Here is a 17,584-nt window from a genome sequence, read left to right as displayed (position 1 = left end):
AGCAAGATGTGGTATTCCAGTACAAAATACAATCACAAAAGAAACCCTAGAGTCCTAAAATTAGGTTTGGTTGCTGAGTAGTTGCTAAAATTTAAAATAAAGAAAAGAAAAAGCCACAAAAAACCTCTGCAAATATAACTGTTATTTAATCAAAGAACAAAGAATTAGGTGAAAGGCCAAGTAAACACAAAAGAATATTAAATACGCACTTTCCTAAAATGATTTAGGGATTCAGTTATGTGATTGTCTTTGTTAAATGTTCATGTTTTGGCTTCATAACTGATACATAAGAGCTACCAATTATTATAAAACTATGTAATTAATCTTTGTACACAATTTTTTGTTACTACCTTTGGCAGTGTGTCAAGTTTATTTATAGTAAGGCAAACCTAGGTTTCTTTCCCTCATTTTGCCTATTGTATCAGAAGCATAGAGCTCCCCTGCCATGTAACACAGTGTACCTTCGCCATCTCCCACTGAACTGTATCTGTCTATCTGTTCACTGACCTTGGGGTTTAGTAACACAGAACATGGTAACAAACAAGAGTATTGAACTCCAAGTAAATATGGACACTTTTTGATGCAACTGTTTTCTGATTTAGGGATTATTTGGGTATTATTTATTCAATGCCAGCTGAGAGGGGGAAGAAATTTCACTTCCTAAAGTCAAAGAAAATAATGGAAATCATGGTGTGGTTTCTGTACTAGAGGTAGAAATTAGAAAGAACAGAAATACTCCTTCAGTTTAGAGCAACCCAGGAAAGATATTACTTCCTTTCTGAAGAAGTTGTGTTATTTTTCTCCCACTTCCATTTCCTTTTGTCCACTTTTTTTTTTTACTGTCCTCACAATCCATTGGACTTGCTCATCTTCATCTCACTGTATTCAACTGTGCTTCTAGTTTACCTGAGAGGTGGATTGGGATGAACATCCCACTGGGCTAATAGGTTGTTTAATACTCTAGTTTTCCCCATCAGTGATGAATAAATAAGAGCCTCTTTGTTTTTCTCATCTTTTCATAGGATGAGAAATTGAAATGAGGAAAAGAAATACTTTCTTCATAGTAATGTGCACCAGCACTGTTAGAAGCAAACCTGACACACTTTATTGGTCATTATTGGTCACAGTTGAGGTTTAAACTCCCTACACACTGATGCATACCCACTGGTGGTGTAGACGTACAGATGGTGTGGCAGTAAATTGACTTTGGCTTTTAATTATTTCATATTTATTGAAACTGAACTTCCTGAAAACTTTTAAGACACACAATAGATTAATTTGTTAACCTCACTTTTATTTCCCTGTTCATGAGTTTTGCAGGCCAGTCACTGTATTTTCATATTATTGCCATGATAAAATGAAGCAGCAATTTAGGTAGGTTTAGCCCTGCCTTATTTCTAAATATCTGTATCTTCAGCCACATTGTTGAGACTCCTCTACAGGTGTTTAAACCTAGAAACAGAAGCAAGAAGTAATCTGAACTACTTACTTGCAATCTTCCCTTTCTCTTCATGGTAAACTACACAGGTGCTCTCTAGCTATACAATGTATTATCAAAAGAGTGCACAGTACTCTCAGACACTCAGTATAATTTAATTAATTTATATTAATATAATTTAATAAATAGTATTTCATCTATTGCTATTTTAATTTGGGGGTGATTCTCAGTGGGTGTGATTGAAGAGATCTGTTTCTTATTATGGACATTTCTTTGTGCAGTATTGGAAGAATTTTTTTATTTATTATTTATACTCTTCAATCTGGCAGTAATATTTCTGTCTGACAGTGTCAATTACATTGCTCTTGACTGGTGCAGATCAGCAGCCTGTGATATCTCTGAAAAGCCAGTGTGTATCACATGATACACAGCAGACATATGAATGTTTGAGTTGAGGAGTGCTAGTGATGTAACAAGATTAGATGGCACTGATATAAAGGACTAAATTTAAGTCCATGAATAATGAAGAAACTTCTAGGTGACAACTCTCAATTATTTACTATCCCTGTCCAATGTAATAATAATAGGAGCCTGCACTTTTCCTTTGTCTCTCTTTTACTAGCTTAGTGTTCAATTTCTCAGTTTTACTGAACGAAGAATCTTTCCAAGGCATTTTGCCCTGAGCTATTACTAAGTGATTAGCAAAAAACTGAACAAGCCATGCTGAACTTTATTCACTGACATGTTAGAGGACATAATTTACCAGAAAGGAATAATCAGTTTCAAAGCTATTTCACTTTATCTTAGTTGTTAACATATTACATCTACTTTATATGCTGTTTCTTTTCTTATACTCAACAATGCAGTAGGGAACAACTCTGACATGGAAAGCAAACTAAATTGTATGGTTGGGGGATTTTTAACTTATTTCTGACAACAACAAAAAAATCTATGTTTTTAAATAACAGATAGAATTAAAAGAAAATCTGATGTGTCTGAAACTGCAGTTGCATGAAGGTATCTGCCGCAAACTCATCTCTTGCACAAATAATATGCAAAGGAAAAACCTTGTTTTTCACATGTTCATTACAAATAATGGATTATGATTATGATGGATTATGTGGAGGCTTTTAAAATTTCTGCAGCAGTTCCACTTGCAGATTAAATTTCTCCAAGAAGACTTGGAATTCAAAACCATAACTTTTAAATCTATCAGCTTAGTTACTATTTTTAATAACAACTTCTATGCATCAGAATTTACCATGTGTACTTCATAATCAACTTTAAATGACTTCCAGACTTTCAACAGAGCCAGCATCTAAGTATATATCTCCTGTTGGGAATGATAATTTCATGCACTATGTGACACTAATAGTGATGGCATGAAGGCAGTATAGGAGCCCTCTGCTTCTGCATGACTGACAGTCATCTGGCACACTTACTAGTCCCTTTTTGTCAATAAATATTTGTATATTAATCTTTGTGGGATTATTTCTAAGCCGATACATTTCTAAGCCTATAAATTCTTGGTTAGCGGGTACAGTAAGTCTTTGATTTCATACTCACTAATATATGTTTTTGTCCTTTTTCATAGATTAAACTATTACTTTTTACAATTGGGAGATTTTTCAGCTCTAAGAAATTATTTAGTACTTAATTTCTAAAGGATATGAAGAGATACAGTGGATATTCAGAGGAATTAATCTGGATATATGTTGTATAACCACCTAGCCTTGTTTTATGTTAGAAGAAAGTACATTTCATTGTATTTGTGAGGTACAGATAAGAGAAAAACAAGATCTTCTGGCACCTATCAATAAAGCAGAAAAAAAGTGCATAACAGCAACAGCAGTCTGCTGGGATAACAGATTGGTGCCCACTAGTAAGGGAGCAAGGCTCATAATTCACAAGCAATGAAGCCACAAGTGAATTATAAAGGTCTTGTCCTCCTTGAATGGAGATAAATGAGTCCGTCTAGCACAACCAACCATATGATCTGTTAGGATTAGGGTTTTGTTTTCCATAATCCTTTCTCTCACAAACATTTTTTGGGGGGCTAATACACTAAATAGACAACAAAAGACATTCTGTTCTTTTCTCCACTCTTTTGCTGAGGATCCTCTGTTCTGATACTGATGTTTAAGGTGTTGAATCTTTTTATTTCTATTTCCATCAAAAGCTTTATTAAACTCATTGTGCTTAGTAACAGGCATATGGGACAGAATTGTGTTTGGTTGGGTTTTTTTCCTGAACTACAAATTCTCTCTTGGCTTTTCTTAATATTATTTACTTACTGTCATTTACTTATGACCACTACACTTGCATCCTCCCACCTCCAACTCTGCAAATAGGATTTCTTCTCTAGGGTCACATATTTTTTCCCATGCTTGCTGGAGATAGGAAGTTAAAAGCCTGACTTTAAAGCAGTAATCTGTTGCTGTCCACTGGTGTTTGTCATGCAAGTCTGGAGAGCTGTTAGTTAGATGATAATTATGCCAGGAGCTGAAGCCCTGTTGAGGCAAATAAATTTAAACACGATCAGTCTTTTAAAATTCATGGTAACTATGGGATTTTACATAAGCTGTCTTGCAAGACAGTCCAGCATTTGAATAAGATGAAGCCAATCACCTTCAAATTTCACAGTAACTTTATTTGGTACAATTTGAATGATTTGTTAGATGGCTGACAAATAGATCACATAAACTAAGGCATTGGAGTTAAATGGTGGGAGGTGATCTTAGAGAAAGTGAAAACAACATGCGGACTCTAAGCAGTAATTAAGATTACAGGCAGTGTAAACAGACATGGCAGCAGCTGAGATTCCACACTGATTTTTCATTGTATGGTCTTCTTTCAATTGCATGTCAGTTTGAGAGTTTTGCCAGGTCCAAAATGTTTGATTCCAAATGTCTTCCTTAAGCAGATTTAAATAAAAGAATAAACACTCCTTCAGCTAACCTCATCCAGTTATTTCTGAAAATCAGCCAAAGTTAAATTGAAATACATCGTTACAATATTTTCCTCAACCACTTTGGTGACAACACTCTCTTGATACTTGCAGTAGTCTACGCATGTAGCGCAGAAATATTTGTGGAGGTGTTTTGTTTCAGGTATGTCCTTTAACTGTTCTTATGGAAAGCTGCCTACATTGAGATAAAATAAATAGTTTCCTGTGCTTTATAGATTTATGTTAATATTTGGCAGCTAAACTTTCTAGAGACTCTGGCTACAGACCCTGCTCTTGCTTCTCAGAGCTCTTCCACAATGCACCAGTGATGGAATCTGCTTGAGCTTGAGATTCAAAATGAGATTTTCTCTGCAGTTACTTCTCTGGGCTATTCCTTTGCCAGGGACAACAGCTGATCAGAGAGGTTATTTTTCTTAAACTTCATTGCTCCTGTACTGGTCTTCAGGTAGCATGAAAGAAAGGACTGTCTCTTCCGTGACTTGAAAAGAGTGTTTGGATGGGAGGGGTGGTTGAAGGGAAAGAAGCAATTAATAGGAAGAGTGCTCTCTCTTCTTATTAGAGAGGGAGAGTCAGGGAGAGAAGGAGAGAGAGAAAGTGGGAACAAGAGAGAGAACAGGGGTAAGAAACAAACCCAAGTGAGCAAAACTAGACTAGGGTAGAAATGGACGAGGTGAGACATAGAATTATAGGAAAAAAGGCGTGAAGAACTGGCAAGAAGGAGGTTTAGGATTATGCATAAAGAGAGAAAGGACAGGAAGGGACAAGAGAAAGGACAAGAATGCTCACATCCTAATGTATAGAATGTGAGCTCTGCTTCAGTAAGTTAAAGTATTTGTTTTATGAAGGCTTATGTCAAGGTGAGAGTTTCTATCTCTGTGGTAAGGCTTTACTAAAATCAAAAGAAGAAGACTTTCTTGTCCTCAAAAAGGAATTCTTGAGCCATTTATTCTTGGTAATGTTATGACCATGGATAATATCACTGGATAGAAACTTATTGGCTGTGTCACTAGGTTTTTAAGAGGAAAAAATTAAATTACACAATGTCCAATAGCTTGAATTAATTATTCAATTTTCATTGTAGACTCAATTTTCTCTTCAACAGATTTTTTTCCATGGAGGAATATTTACTTATTCTCATTATGTAAGACCTTTTTGGAAATGAGTTAATGGAAATCATCAAGAAGCTGCATGTGGTCTTAAACTTCATGTTTACGTACCAAAATGGCCTACCCTCCTGTGAGTACCAATATATGCTGTTACCCTGCTTGTTTGTTTGTCTCAAGGTAGAGAAGTTAGTTATATTACATAAAGCTGGATCAATGCTTTCCTTACCTTTCCTTTTAAAAATGGAAATAAACACTGATATTTGTATAAAATATGTATGTTTGTGTAAAATATTTGTGTTCTTTGCATAAAATATGTATGAAATAAGCATCTCCCAAGTGAAGTCCCTTGGGCTTTTTCTTGTAGGTTTCAGAGAAAGCTCAGAACACAACAGTATAAAATTGAGACTAAAAAGGTATTGTACCTGAAAGCACATTGCTTTTTCTGCTGGTAACTGAAGTTAACAGAATCTGTCTCTTATACACTTGGAAGTCAGGTTCTGGCCTTTCAATAGATACTTAAATTTAAAATGTCAGTAGCCTTCTTCCCACAGACTCAGTCTAAGAGTTAGAAAAGTCTGAAAGTCAATGACATTTGAGACTAGGGCTAAGAAAAAGTTTTATTTGTGAGATGTTCTCAATGTCACACGAAAATTTTCTATTTTTTCTAAGGGATTTTTATCTCTCCCTTACAGAGCTGCTGTGGGCCAATAAAAATAACATCAACCAGCATCATAACATCAACATCAATACAATGGCCTTTTTCCAGTGGGAGAAGCTCAGGAGAAGCCTGAGGTACAGGGTCTGATATTTTGACAGAATCTCACAAAGGGTAAGGTTGGAAGTAACAACAAGGTGACATCTGGTCCAGCCTCCCTGCTCCAGCAGGGTCACCCTAGAGCTCATTGAATAGAATTGTGCCCAGACTGCTCCTAAATGTCTCCAGTGAGGGAGATCCATAATCTCTCCAGGCAAGATTTTCCAATGCACAGTCACCCACACAGTAAAGAAGTTCTACCTGATGTTCAGGTGCAACTTCCTGTGCATTTCTCTTGTCCCATTGCTCAGCACCACCTTCATCCACCTTCTTGACACTCTCCCTTCAAACAGGCAGTCATTGTTGAGGTTCCCTCTCCTTTGGACTAAGCAGGTTAAGTTCCCTCAGTCTCTCCTCATAAGTGAGGTGCTCCAGTCCCCTCATCATCTTTTTGTCTCTTTGCTGCACCACTTCAGGGGCTTCATGTCTTTCTGGTCCTGAGGAGCCCAGAACTGGACACAGCACTACAGATGTGCCTCACCAGGGCTGAGTAGAAGGACAGGATCACCCCCCTCACCCTGCTGGCACTGCTCTTCCCAATGCACCCCAGGACACCATTGGCCTTCTTGGCCACCAGGACACACTGCTGGCTCATGGACAGCTTGTTGTCCCCTAGGACCCCCAGATCTTCCTCCTTAGAGCTGCTTTCCAGCAGATCAGCCACAGCCTGTGCTGGTTCCTGGGGTTCTTTCTTCCCAGTGCAGGACCCTGCTTTTGGCTTTGCTGCTGGCATGTTCTAAATGTTATGTGAGCACACTAAAAAGAGAAGACCATCACAGCCCATGGCAAGACTGTATGATGCTTTCTTTTCTCCCTTACAGTGACAACAGAATGGTTACTGGAATTGTCTATTCCTATGAAAATATCACTACTATATAATCCTGAAGGAAAAGCTATAGATTTGGAAATGACCCTTACTGAACGTCAGTAGTTACCCTTACTGAGGAAAATGGAGCAAATGGCCAAGGACACTCTTTTTGTATGATATGGGCACTTTAAGAAACGGTAACCCAGTCACACAGGGGAATTAGTCAGGAAAAGGCCCTATTCCTGCCTCTTACGGAGCAGGACTTCACTGTGGAGAGACATTTGAGAATTTCGCCATTCCATCTACAGTCACCTGTGATTCAAGCAACCCATACAGAATATTTTTCCATACCTGAAGCTTTAAAATATCTAATCTTAGTTCTTCTTTAATGGAAAACTTGAAGCTTTCAAGAACAATACCATCATTCTATAATGATCTTGTTGGCGTGAAAATATGCAAAATTCACTAGTTTTGATCCCTACTGTTTGTCTCCTTAAGTTCTTTGTCCATCATTCAACTTGGTTATAAATGAGGCAAAAAGGCATTTATAAGCTGGATCAAAGAGAGGAAAGAGATGGTTAAAAATGTGTATTTTCTCTACCTATCTGCCTAATTTTTACACTTTCCCCACCTTCAGGTGGAAAAATATTATTTTCTGACATTATTATTTTTCCTGAAATTTTTCATTGAGATGAATATGACAAGCTTGGAAGATATTTTTATGCTAGACTGTGGATACTTTTGTTGTCATATTTTAACAAGGAGTTTTAATGATTCCTTCTTGAACATGCTGATTTTTTCTCATCAACTCTGAACTTTTTCTTGGTTTTCATAAAGAAATTTCAGTCACTGTAGTAATTTTGCATTTGAAATAAAGAGATTTGAAATAACCAGTATCAGTGTTAAGTAATTAGTGCCATAAAAAGACTTAGCTCTTAAAGAGAAAGAAACATCAGGAGTGCTTTAGGAAGAGGAAAGACATTATGAATGATAAATCAGGACTTTTTGATTAACAATAACATAGTGCAAGAATGAATTTGTGGATAAATAGAAATAAATGTGGCAATTATTTAAGATATATTCAGCTTTGTGGAACTGTTTCCTCTATTTGGCATTTAGAACAAAGGTCCAGACAGTTTAGATACAGAATTTACTTAGAAATTACACATCCAGAAAATTACACATTCAAGTACACTGTCTGGCAGTGACAATTTAAACAGGAAAAACCAAAATAAAACCATACTCAGGCATGCACAAATAAACCCCAAACCAAAAAACCAAAAAAACTAACCAACAAAAAGAAACCCCTGTAAACCCAGAGAAACATGTTTATGATGTTTGGAAAACTGTGTAAATTCTATATACATATTAATCCAATATATTTAGATGTTAATAACTTCTGTAAGCAATATGGTTTCTTAAATGTCAGAGTAGGATTTTTGAAAGACGTTTCTCTGGGGAAAAAATAGTAAAAGCACATTAAGATTGACTTTGAGGTTGAAGATGTATGAGAACTGACAGGAAACTTAAGGTCATGAAACTTGTTTAGCTGAATGACACAGCAGTGTCTAATTCAATCTCTGTGTGCATAAGAGAGGACCTCTAAGTGTAGAAGTTACCTAGAGAATACCAGCCCACAAAACTCTTTTTCTTTGCTATTCATAAGTATGTATTGTAAAATGAAAACTGAGATTCTTTATATAATCTGTGGATTTTGCTGCACACAGTAAATAAGTTTTTCCAGTTTTTTATTTTTAATGAAAATAAAGTTTTTTTTATTTTCATTACAGACTTAAATCTCCTAGTATGATATTTATACCAAGTTGGAGTATACGTAGAACTGTGAAGTGTATATGACACTGTTTGATTTAAAGTAGAAATTTAATTGGTTCAAGTAAGTGGAAACAAAAGTTTTTTAATTCTGTGATTCTACTGAAAAGAATTTGAACAAGATGATTTGAGTAATCAGGGATGTGTTTTCTCATCCTGATGTACTCGGACCTATTCTACCCCTAACACTGCCATTTTATATAATCAACATGGATGCTCCTGGGCCTTTTGTGTTAAAAAGAACAATGCAAATGCAAATGACTGACTCCCTAAATAAATGTGCTTGGCTCTTGAAAGTTTATTAACATTTGTCTCTTTCTATAAGCATCTGGATATGCAACAGTCAAAAAAAATTTAGTTTCTCTACAGCTGATCCATTCATCACTAAATTGAGGAGGAATGATATATCTGAAGTGTTCTAAGAACTTGGTACTTCTAAACTACTTTTATTGCATCTTGCCACTTTGATGGGACCAGTACTGTAGGGCAAATCAGTGTTGTAGGAAATCCAGGAGCCACTGAAGTCACTTCCAGGGGCAGCAGACCTTTATATTTAGTAGATTTGAGTGGCTGTCAAGTTGTACTGCTCTGATTGCTTTGGATATAAAATCAGTAGGTAGTTCTCTTGGAAATTAATTAATTCAAAGTTTAAGAATTTTTGGGCTAAGTATTTACTCATAGCAAAAATGAGCCAGGTGTTCAAGAGCAATTGCCATAACATAAACACTTCAAAAATAATTAAATGCAAGGCATTCTTAAAAAGGATACTAAATCTTTATTACATTTATCAAGGACTAAAGATAATTTCCTGTGTTCTCATGAAAAGATGTGTTCTTGTCACTGACTGTATTCAACTACTTAATTTTAATCTGCCCAAAGAAATTTTTCAGAAAGAAAAGATTTTTTGAATGTCTGATGTGACATTAGTCTTTGTTTTATAAGCTCTTACCTCCTGATGTGCAGCCTTAGAAATATCCCCATACAAGAGGAACCCTAACTCTGCATTAATTCCAGGAATGTAGGCTTAAAAATACCTTTAATTGTAACTGCTTAGTTGTAACCACATACAGAGAAAAAAAGTTCTACAGATTTTTGGCCATACCTTATTTATACTACATTTTCAATAGGTGTACAAACTATAGAACAATTTTTACCAACTTCTATTTAGAAATTATGGATCTTCTTTCCAATATTCTGTTAGTTATGGCTGACAGCTTAAGGAATGATTGCATGGAGTAGACAGCTTGACAAGCAATAATCTTTCAAATTGTCATTTTGTAAAGCAGAAAATCTACAAAGCATTGATGCAGATAAGTAATATTTTTTCCCCTTTGAATTTTGGGATAGTACTTTTGCAAGTTTTGTTCATGACCTACCATGGTAAACTCTTGCTCTGACTCTGCCTCACAAACTGGATTTCCTTTGGGACAAGACTTTTCTCTTTTGCTGCCAATTCCACAAAGCTCTGTTTCTCTAACTTCAGAGAGAAAGACATTAATTTTTCATTCATCTTTTAGTTGTTGTTTGCACTCAGTATAAGTCTTGTCACCACCATTGTGAGAAGATATATATTTTTGAAATGTAGAAAAAAATGAAGCAAAGCAACACTTTAAACATATAAAGACTCAAATTTGAAACATATAAAAGCTCACCATGTGTCCACATGTTAATATGATATACAAGTGATTTGACAAAATGTTACGTAAGGGTAGGGACTGTTCCAGTCATGAAGTGCATCCCTTTGCCTTCTAACCACCAGCATTACTTGAAGAATGTCTAGATAAGTACTGAGTATTTTCACCTTTCTATTTAAACTTTTGCTTTGGTGAATAGATTACTCATTGATGTGCCTTAATATCCCTAGTGATTACAAAACCACTTTAATAAACAGATAAAATTAGGAAATTCAAAGTCTTCTGAATGCCAGTAACTTGAGGAAATATCCAATCTGCCCTTGTCTTTTCCAGATAGATACTTTAATGTGACAATCAACAGTTATGCAAGTGTTCATGAAAGAGGAGTCAAATAGAAATAAAAAGTCCAGCTCTTGTCCTGTGAAAGTTTGGTGGAAAACTGCTGCTTGTTTACCATCAGTGTCTTCCAGATAGAAGACTTTGCTTATGCTGGAGACATTTTTAATTTAACATTTATTTTGGCAAAAAACGATACATGAGAATCTGGTGAATAGAAGTTCCAACTCTTGACCTTCAATAAGATTTTCCTCTAATTTTCTTTGAAGGCTTGAGACACTTGTTGTTTAATTCCAGCACTCACTTTCACAGATGTTAATCACTTTATGCTGTTGTGGTCTTGTTTGTTGTTCAAATAAAACTGTTGAGACTATGTTTCTAAATGTCAGTTAGCCACATAATACCCAGAACAAAATTTAAGGCTATTAGTTTCAGTGCTGCCCTTTTTGAAGAGTGTATAAAAAGACCCAAAATGGCTGTAATGCTTAAAGCAAATGATCACGTAACTGATCTGTGCACATTAGTGCGTGTCATGCTTTTGCTCAGATAGCGTAGTGGCAGGTGCCCTGAAATGGAAATAGGCAGATGTCATTCAGGCATGATGGAACCAGAACACAAGTGTAATAAATCATCACAGCCTTGGCCAGCTGCACCAGTGAAGAAGTGTTACTGTTAAGGTGAATGGTACAATTAAATATGTGGTGCGTGTGACCTGTAACAGAAGAACCTGGTGTACTAAAACTTACGGGTTTTAAGGTCTTCTAATGCTATATGTGGAGCTTGCCGTACTTACCATTTCCAAGTTTAGACATTGCACCAAGTTTAGACACTTCACAAAATCATTTTAACCTTTCCTAGAATTGCATGATACTTTGCTATGTAGTTATATTAATCAGGTTATATTTTAAATTTATAGATGCATAAAATACATAACAATATACTTTTTAAGTTCCAATCTAAACATTATTTATTCAGCTCATTATTTAAATTAGCTTGAATTATACACTCTAGTGGTTCCCTACCTTTTGCGAATTTTCTGCAAGGACTCATTTTTATAGTTGTGGTTTCATAGATTGCTATCTAAGAAAACTTATTGGTTGTAGGAATTATGGATTTGTCTTTGTCTTCTTTCTTTCCATGTCTCCTACTTTGGGAGTTCAAGATCAGGGGGAAAATGGATTTGGGGTTATTCAAGGGTAAGAGAGTATCTGCAAAGGTAAATATCAAAGATTTTCAAATTTCTGGTTTTGGTTTTCTGGGTGAAGAGAGTCTGACAGGGCGTTGCACACCTGCTCTGCCTTTGACTTTATCCTTCTTTTCTTATAATATTTACATGCTATTTACATTGACTTTTAGAATACAAGCACATAAAATCCAAAGTAGCAAACGAATAAGACAACCATGTTTGCAGTTAAGTAGACATGACCCTCGCCAAGCAACTTTACAGAGGTTGAAATAAATTTACTGAGCTTTTGTTTTTGAAGCTCAGTATGTAAAGTAATGAAAACCATGTATGAATAAGTGGGCTTATTTTATGGTGAGGCAAACACTTAAGAGAAGGAACAAGTGATACATCTGAGAATGAATGTTAAGGTAGATAAAATATCTGTGGTTCTTTACTTATTACAATTCACCAAGTTTTGTGATTCCATGTATAGACTAGAAAAATGTAAACTCTTTTTCAGATGCTAATTTACATTACTTTATAGCAAGCTTGGACACATTTCTCTGAAGGTGCCCTGTGTTCACCTAAATATCAACTATCTAGCAACATTTTTGATGCAAGTACTCATAAAGGTGTTCTGCTGATTTTGTGGATATATAGACATGTATGTATCTTCATGTAGGTTTGTACAACATTGTGGTTTTTTCTTTTCTTCTTGCTGTCTTTATTATGGGCTCATCCCTTCAATTGAAAAGGAGAGGCTTGGTTTATTGTAACAAGTATAAAAGTAAAATGGTAAAACAGGAAACTTACACTGCTTTTTGTGGCTTTAAGAAGGCAAATAATGTTATTAGTGTCCATTGCATTGAATGAATAAACTTCCAGAGCTGATTGTCTCCCAAAACTTTCCAATGAGTTGTGATGCACAGGCCTAATTTGAATAACAATGTAATTTAAATGCCATAATATAAATAACAATATTTAATATTACCGTAACAAAATGGATTTTGTTCAGGCTTTTAAACTGGGGAAATTTACTCCCTTGGTGAGCTACTATGTAGCTTACTATTGTAGCAACTATTGTAGTTCCAGTGCAGAAATCAATCTGGTCAACCGATATGAATACAATTGAAATATTTGGATGTATTTTTATCACAATTCTATTTCCTAGTTCTCTGTGTGTGTGTGTGTGTATGTGTCATACAGACCGCACCTATCTTTTTTTTCATGCAGATAATTAAAGAGGGGCTGGGCAATATTGGCAGCTTCAGAGGAGTGTGCCATTACTGAATTATAAGCTGATCTAATTATTCTATCACAAAAAGCTAGGAGAGCAAAATAAATACAGTTACTGCAGATAGAAACTCTGCAGCTCTAATTGCCAGAGCACACTAAGAGCTTTCAAATGGTAAGTCCTTAAATAATAAATTGATATGGGAGAGAATAATGACACCCAGGTGTGAAACCTTAACCTGAGAGTAGTGCTGCATACTCAATTATATAATTGCCTCCATTACCATATTCTAGTCTAGCATGGGCTTTTGAGTCATAGCAACTGGATTGAAATGAAAGACATAATATGTTCAAACCACAGGTGAGATTTGAAATAGAAATATATAATAAAATCCAGGTAACTAAATTGCTACTTGAGTTTTGAAAGTAGGCTAGGCATTATGTGAAAAATTATATTTAAATGCTATTCACAGCCTGACTTACTCCCACAAAAGCAAGGGTTAAGAAAATTCACACCAGGAACAAAAAGAGCCTTTTAACAAAGGTTCTCAAAAAAGCTGTAGATCATTTAATTTCACTGTGAAAACCCTTCTTGTTCCTAGGTACATTTTTTTCACTGCAATGGATAAATTTGTTCATCACTCTAAAAAACATGAGCCAACATAAAGTGAGTACATTTTCATGTATATTTTATACTTATTCTATACCTTTTTTGTGTGTGTTCAGTGTAACACAACATGGGAAAGAACTCTCATTAATACACCTCATCATGTCTCATCACTGCTACAGATGTTAATTCACAAGCTGCCATTCTGAAATCTATTCATCTATAGCAGTGCAGAACGACAGGACTGTTAACATGAGTGATACCAGCGCTTCTTTCTCCTGACATCTTCTGGAAGTAACATGTCCAGTAGACGCAGGATCAGAGAAAGGTGAAATCAGTTATATGACTTCATACTTGCACTGTTGAGCCAACTACTATCCAGATAAAGTATATCAGCAAAAAAGAGAGCTGACTCTGGCGTTTCTTTGGACATAGCTAGCTGTAGTTTTTTGCTGTCGTACCTCCACATGAGGCCACAAAAAGAAGTGCATGAAAATTTTGGTAAATAAGAACTTGACATTTGGACTGCGCCAGCATTTTAATCTAAGAGCTGTGACAGTTTTCATGTTCTGCTGGAGGGTCAAAACTGCACTAGCCAGAAGACAGCTTTTTAGATTGCTAAAAATACCTATGAAGACTACTGAAAAGCTGACAGTTACTTTCAGCACTGGAACTGTATTGTAGGAACTCCAGTTGGTATTAAATACAGCTAAGTGTGTAGCCAGGTGACCCTTGCATTCAGAAATAATTTTGTGTATTGGTTTGATATTGTACACATCTCCCCTGTCCCCATAATGGCTTGTAAAAGAGTTTTGGGACCTAGTATCTGGCTACTTAGAGCAAAGGATATGGCAAGCTTGTGTCCATGGGCTTCCCCTCACTGAAGCAAGGGGTTTAAAAACTTTCTTTCTGCCCCTACTGGTGCAGGACCACTCCTGGTTGCAAGTTCTGCTATCATTACTGGTCAGGAGGAGTAGTGTTTTAAGACAGTTATTCTACAGGCGGGGACAGAGGGTTCAAGAACATCCCTGCACATCACTGACCAAAGAGTGAGCTGGAGACGTTTCTGAAGACACAGAATGAATTTAGCTAGCTGTTCACCAGACTCTGGAGGAAGCTGCAGCTGTATCCTAGAGGTGTCCTGCTCTGGAAGTCCCTCTGCTTTCTCATCTTCTGTCATAATGAGGCTCAGAGAAAACACTAGTTTGTTCTGTTAGCTTAAGAATTTCTGTCTTGGCAAGGGTTCCTGCAGACAAAGGTGTTGGGGAAGAGATGATGTTACTCCTGTAAAGATTATAGAGCATGAAAGAATACGAATGCCCAAACACCACTTCTCAGCACGTGGCATAGCCATGTTCTTCATGCAAGGCATTTTTACATGATAGGTAAGGACTGCTTCTAGAAAGCAGATAGAGCAGATGCAAAGGGGCCATTTTGCCTCTTTGTTTGAAGTGTTCACCTGGACTTTTTTCCCTTCCCATTGCACAGGATGTCATGAGTATAAGTAACAACTTTAATGCACAGCCATATAATCGTATCAAGAAAAGTAGGTGGGAAGTGATTCTTTGTATGCACTTGCATTAATAGATACTCTTCACCAGTATGTATTGATATTTATAACTGAGTCATATAAATAGTAGTTGAATGGCAGAGTTCTTTATTATAGAATGCTAAGATTTAAGAAACATTTTTTTCCAAAGGAAGAAATAGAAGTAATTCTATTTATATGTCTGTTGTTAAAGATGACCATCTAAACTGCACAAGGAAATTCTATACTGGCTGCATTTATGCTAATACTGGTAACAGATATATAACAGAAATATACATCAAGAAATTATTTAGATGAATGAAAATTTGAAGCTTCTTCTTTACAGAAAAGCTGAGCAGTTGTATGGTAGCACAATCTCTGAATTCCTCTAAAATTTTCTTTCATCTGCCCTGTGACCACACAAACTTTGCTTGCAGAAAAGCTGACTATCTGTAGTCTAATGCTTATGCAAAAAGGGCTATGCTCTCATTTTAATTCTTACTTTAAGAATTTTCAGGATAACTGTAGAAATAGGTAAGGAGCCTGCTTCTTGGCTTCTGACTGGTTGTTAGCATGTGACAGAACCTTTCAGTAGCTTGGGTCTTCTTTCTGTAGACTGTTAGTAATGATGATAAAGTATTCTGGGGCCTGCAGCTGCAAAGTGCTTTGTAAGTGTCTCCTGTGTTAATACTATTATCACGCATAGTTAAGACCCCCTGAATTCAGCAACCTTTTATGGTTTAGGTTTTTTTAATCTGTTCAGCTGAGTTCTGAGTACAAAATTGCTGACCTACTCTGGAGACTTTTCTTCTCATTTCCTGTCATTTAGCTGTCTATCTTTACTTCCTAGTTTCCTTGCTCAGGTTCTTGTTATACTCATCCTTTTGTTCCTACTATAGCTGTGTAACATCCTTTGAGTACAAGAGTGTTTCATTGTTCACTGTATGGTGGTGCAGAGTTATCAGCATTATTTGTGTTCATCTTGGCATTCCAGTGTGTAAAGGAGTTGATAAATACATTGCCTATTTCAATCCAGGCTGTATAAATTATGTAGTCAAAGGGTTTAATTTTTAAGTGGCTTCTGGGTTTGTGCTAGATTTTCAGTACAAGAAAAAATTCTTTATAAAACGTGGGTGCTGTGAAAACATATTCTGCTCTTGATTACCCTTTTAATGGGACAGTAGGAGTTCTGTGTATTCAAGAGAGGAATGCAGTCTCTGGGGTTTGATTTTTCCAAATATTAGAAGCTCAGGGCCATGTGCAAAATTGCCTGCATAATTACGCATTTAATCTGAATGCACATTTACTGTGATTCCAAATGCAAATCAGGTTGTGTGCATGGAAATGGTCAGTTGAATTTCAATACCTGAGTATCACATGAAGTCAGTAATTGTGCATGCAGATTAAGCATGCAATTGGGCATATATTTTTGCAAGCAGCCTTTTGCTTCAATGCTTTGAAAATGAGATCCTCTGAGCTTGTCGTTAATGGGTGTCTCTTGTTATTTTCTTTTTCTAATAGCACTGCCAAAATTAGTATACAATACATAGAGTTGCTATTGCACTCATTATTCTCTAATTTGAACTTTATCAGAGATATGTTCCCAAGTCTTTGTTGGGAAGAATGGCCTTTTATATCTGGGGCACATTTCCAAGGACAATATCTGGGTGAGAAAAAAGAGACAGTGATACTGGGGTCCTTCACATTTAACTCAACATATTTAGTTCTTCTATAGTTTATTTCTATGGCTATGTCTTTGTATGTATTTAACCCAAAAATAGTTCTTTTTATGTAAAAGATAATAGAAAATGTTCCCCATTCCATGTGGCAGAAACCTGATCTGGAACAAAAGGCTGGAAACCTGTGCAGAAAACCAAATGTATTTACTGATATGAAACTAGACAATAGCTAATTAGAAAGAAAATAGTTATAAATTATGCTCTGATTTCTATTTCCAAATATTTTCTTAAACATGGAAAAACCACTATAAATTATTTTTACTATTCTCTATTTCTTCTCTCTGTTCTCATTATTAATTGACCTTTATCTGACATAAAAAAGAAAACAGTTCAAGGTGGGTTGGCTGGTTCTTACTCATTTTCCAAAGAATTCTCTAC

At 36.0% G+C, this 17,584-nt stretch overlaps 1 long non-coding RNA gene across 7 annotated transcripts in view; it reads left to right on the top strand.

The window, feature by feature from the left end:
- The window catches only part of LOC135291068 (uncharacterized), a 99,504-nt gene that overhangs the window by 70,508 nt on the left and 11,412 nt on the right, over positions 1-17,584 (top strand). For 6 of the 7 annotated variants that reach the window (XR_010353936.1, XR_010353938.1, XR_010353937.1 and 3 more), the window contains 2 exons: positions 5,509-5,642; positions 6,205-8,851. This is a non-coding gene — a long non-coding RNA (uncharacterized LOC135291068). Of the gene's footprint in view, positions 1-5,508; positions 5,643-6,204; positions 8,852-17,584 lie in introns of those variants that run through there. The other variant, XR_010353933.1, reaches the window with a different exon arrangement.

This window comes from Passer domesticus, chromosome Z (genome assembly GCF_036417665.1).
Source record: "Passer domesticus isolate bPasDom1 chromosome Z, bPasDom1.hap1, whole genome shotgun sequence".
In the NCBI taxonomy this organism is placed as follows: Eukaryota; Metazoa; Chordata; class Aves; order Passeriformes; family Passeridae; genus Passer; species Passer domesticus.
This window is presented reverse-complemented; position numbering and strand designations above follow the sequence as displayed.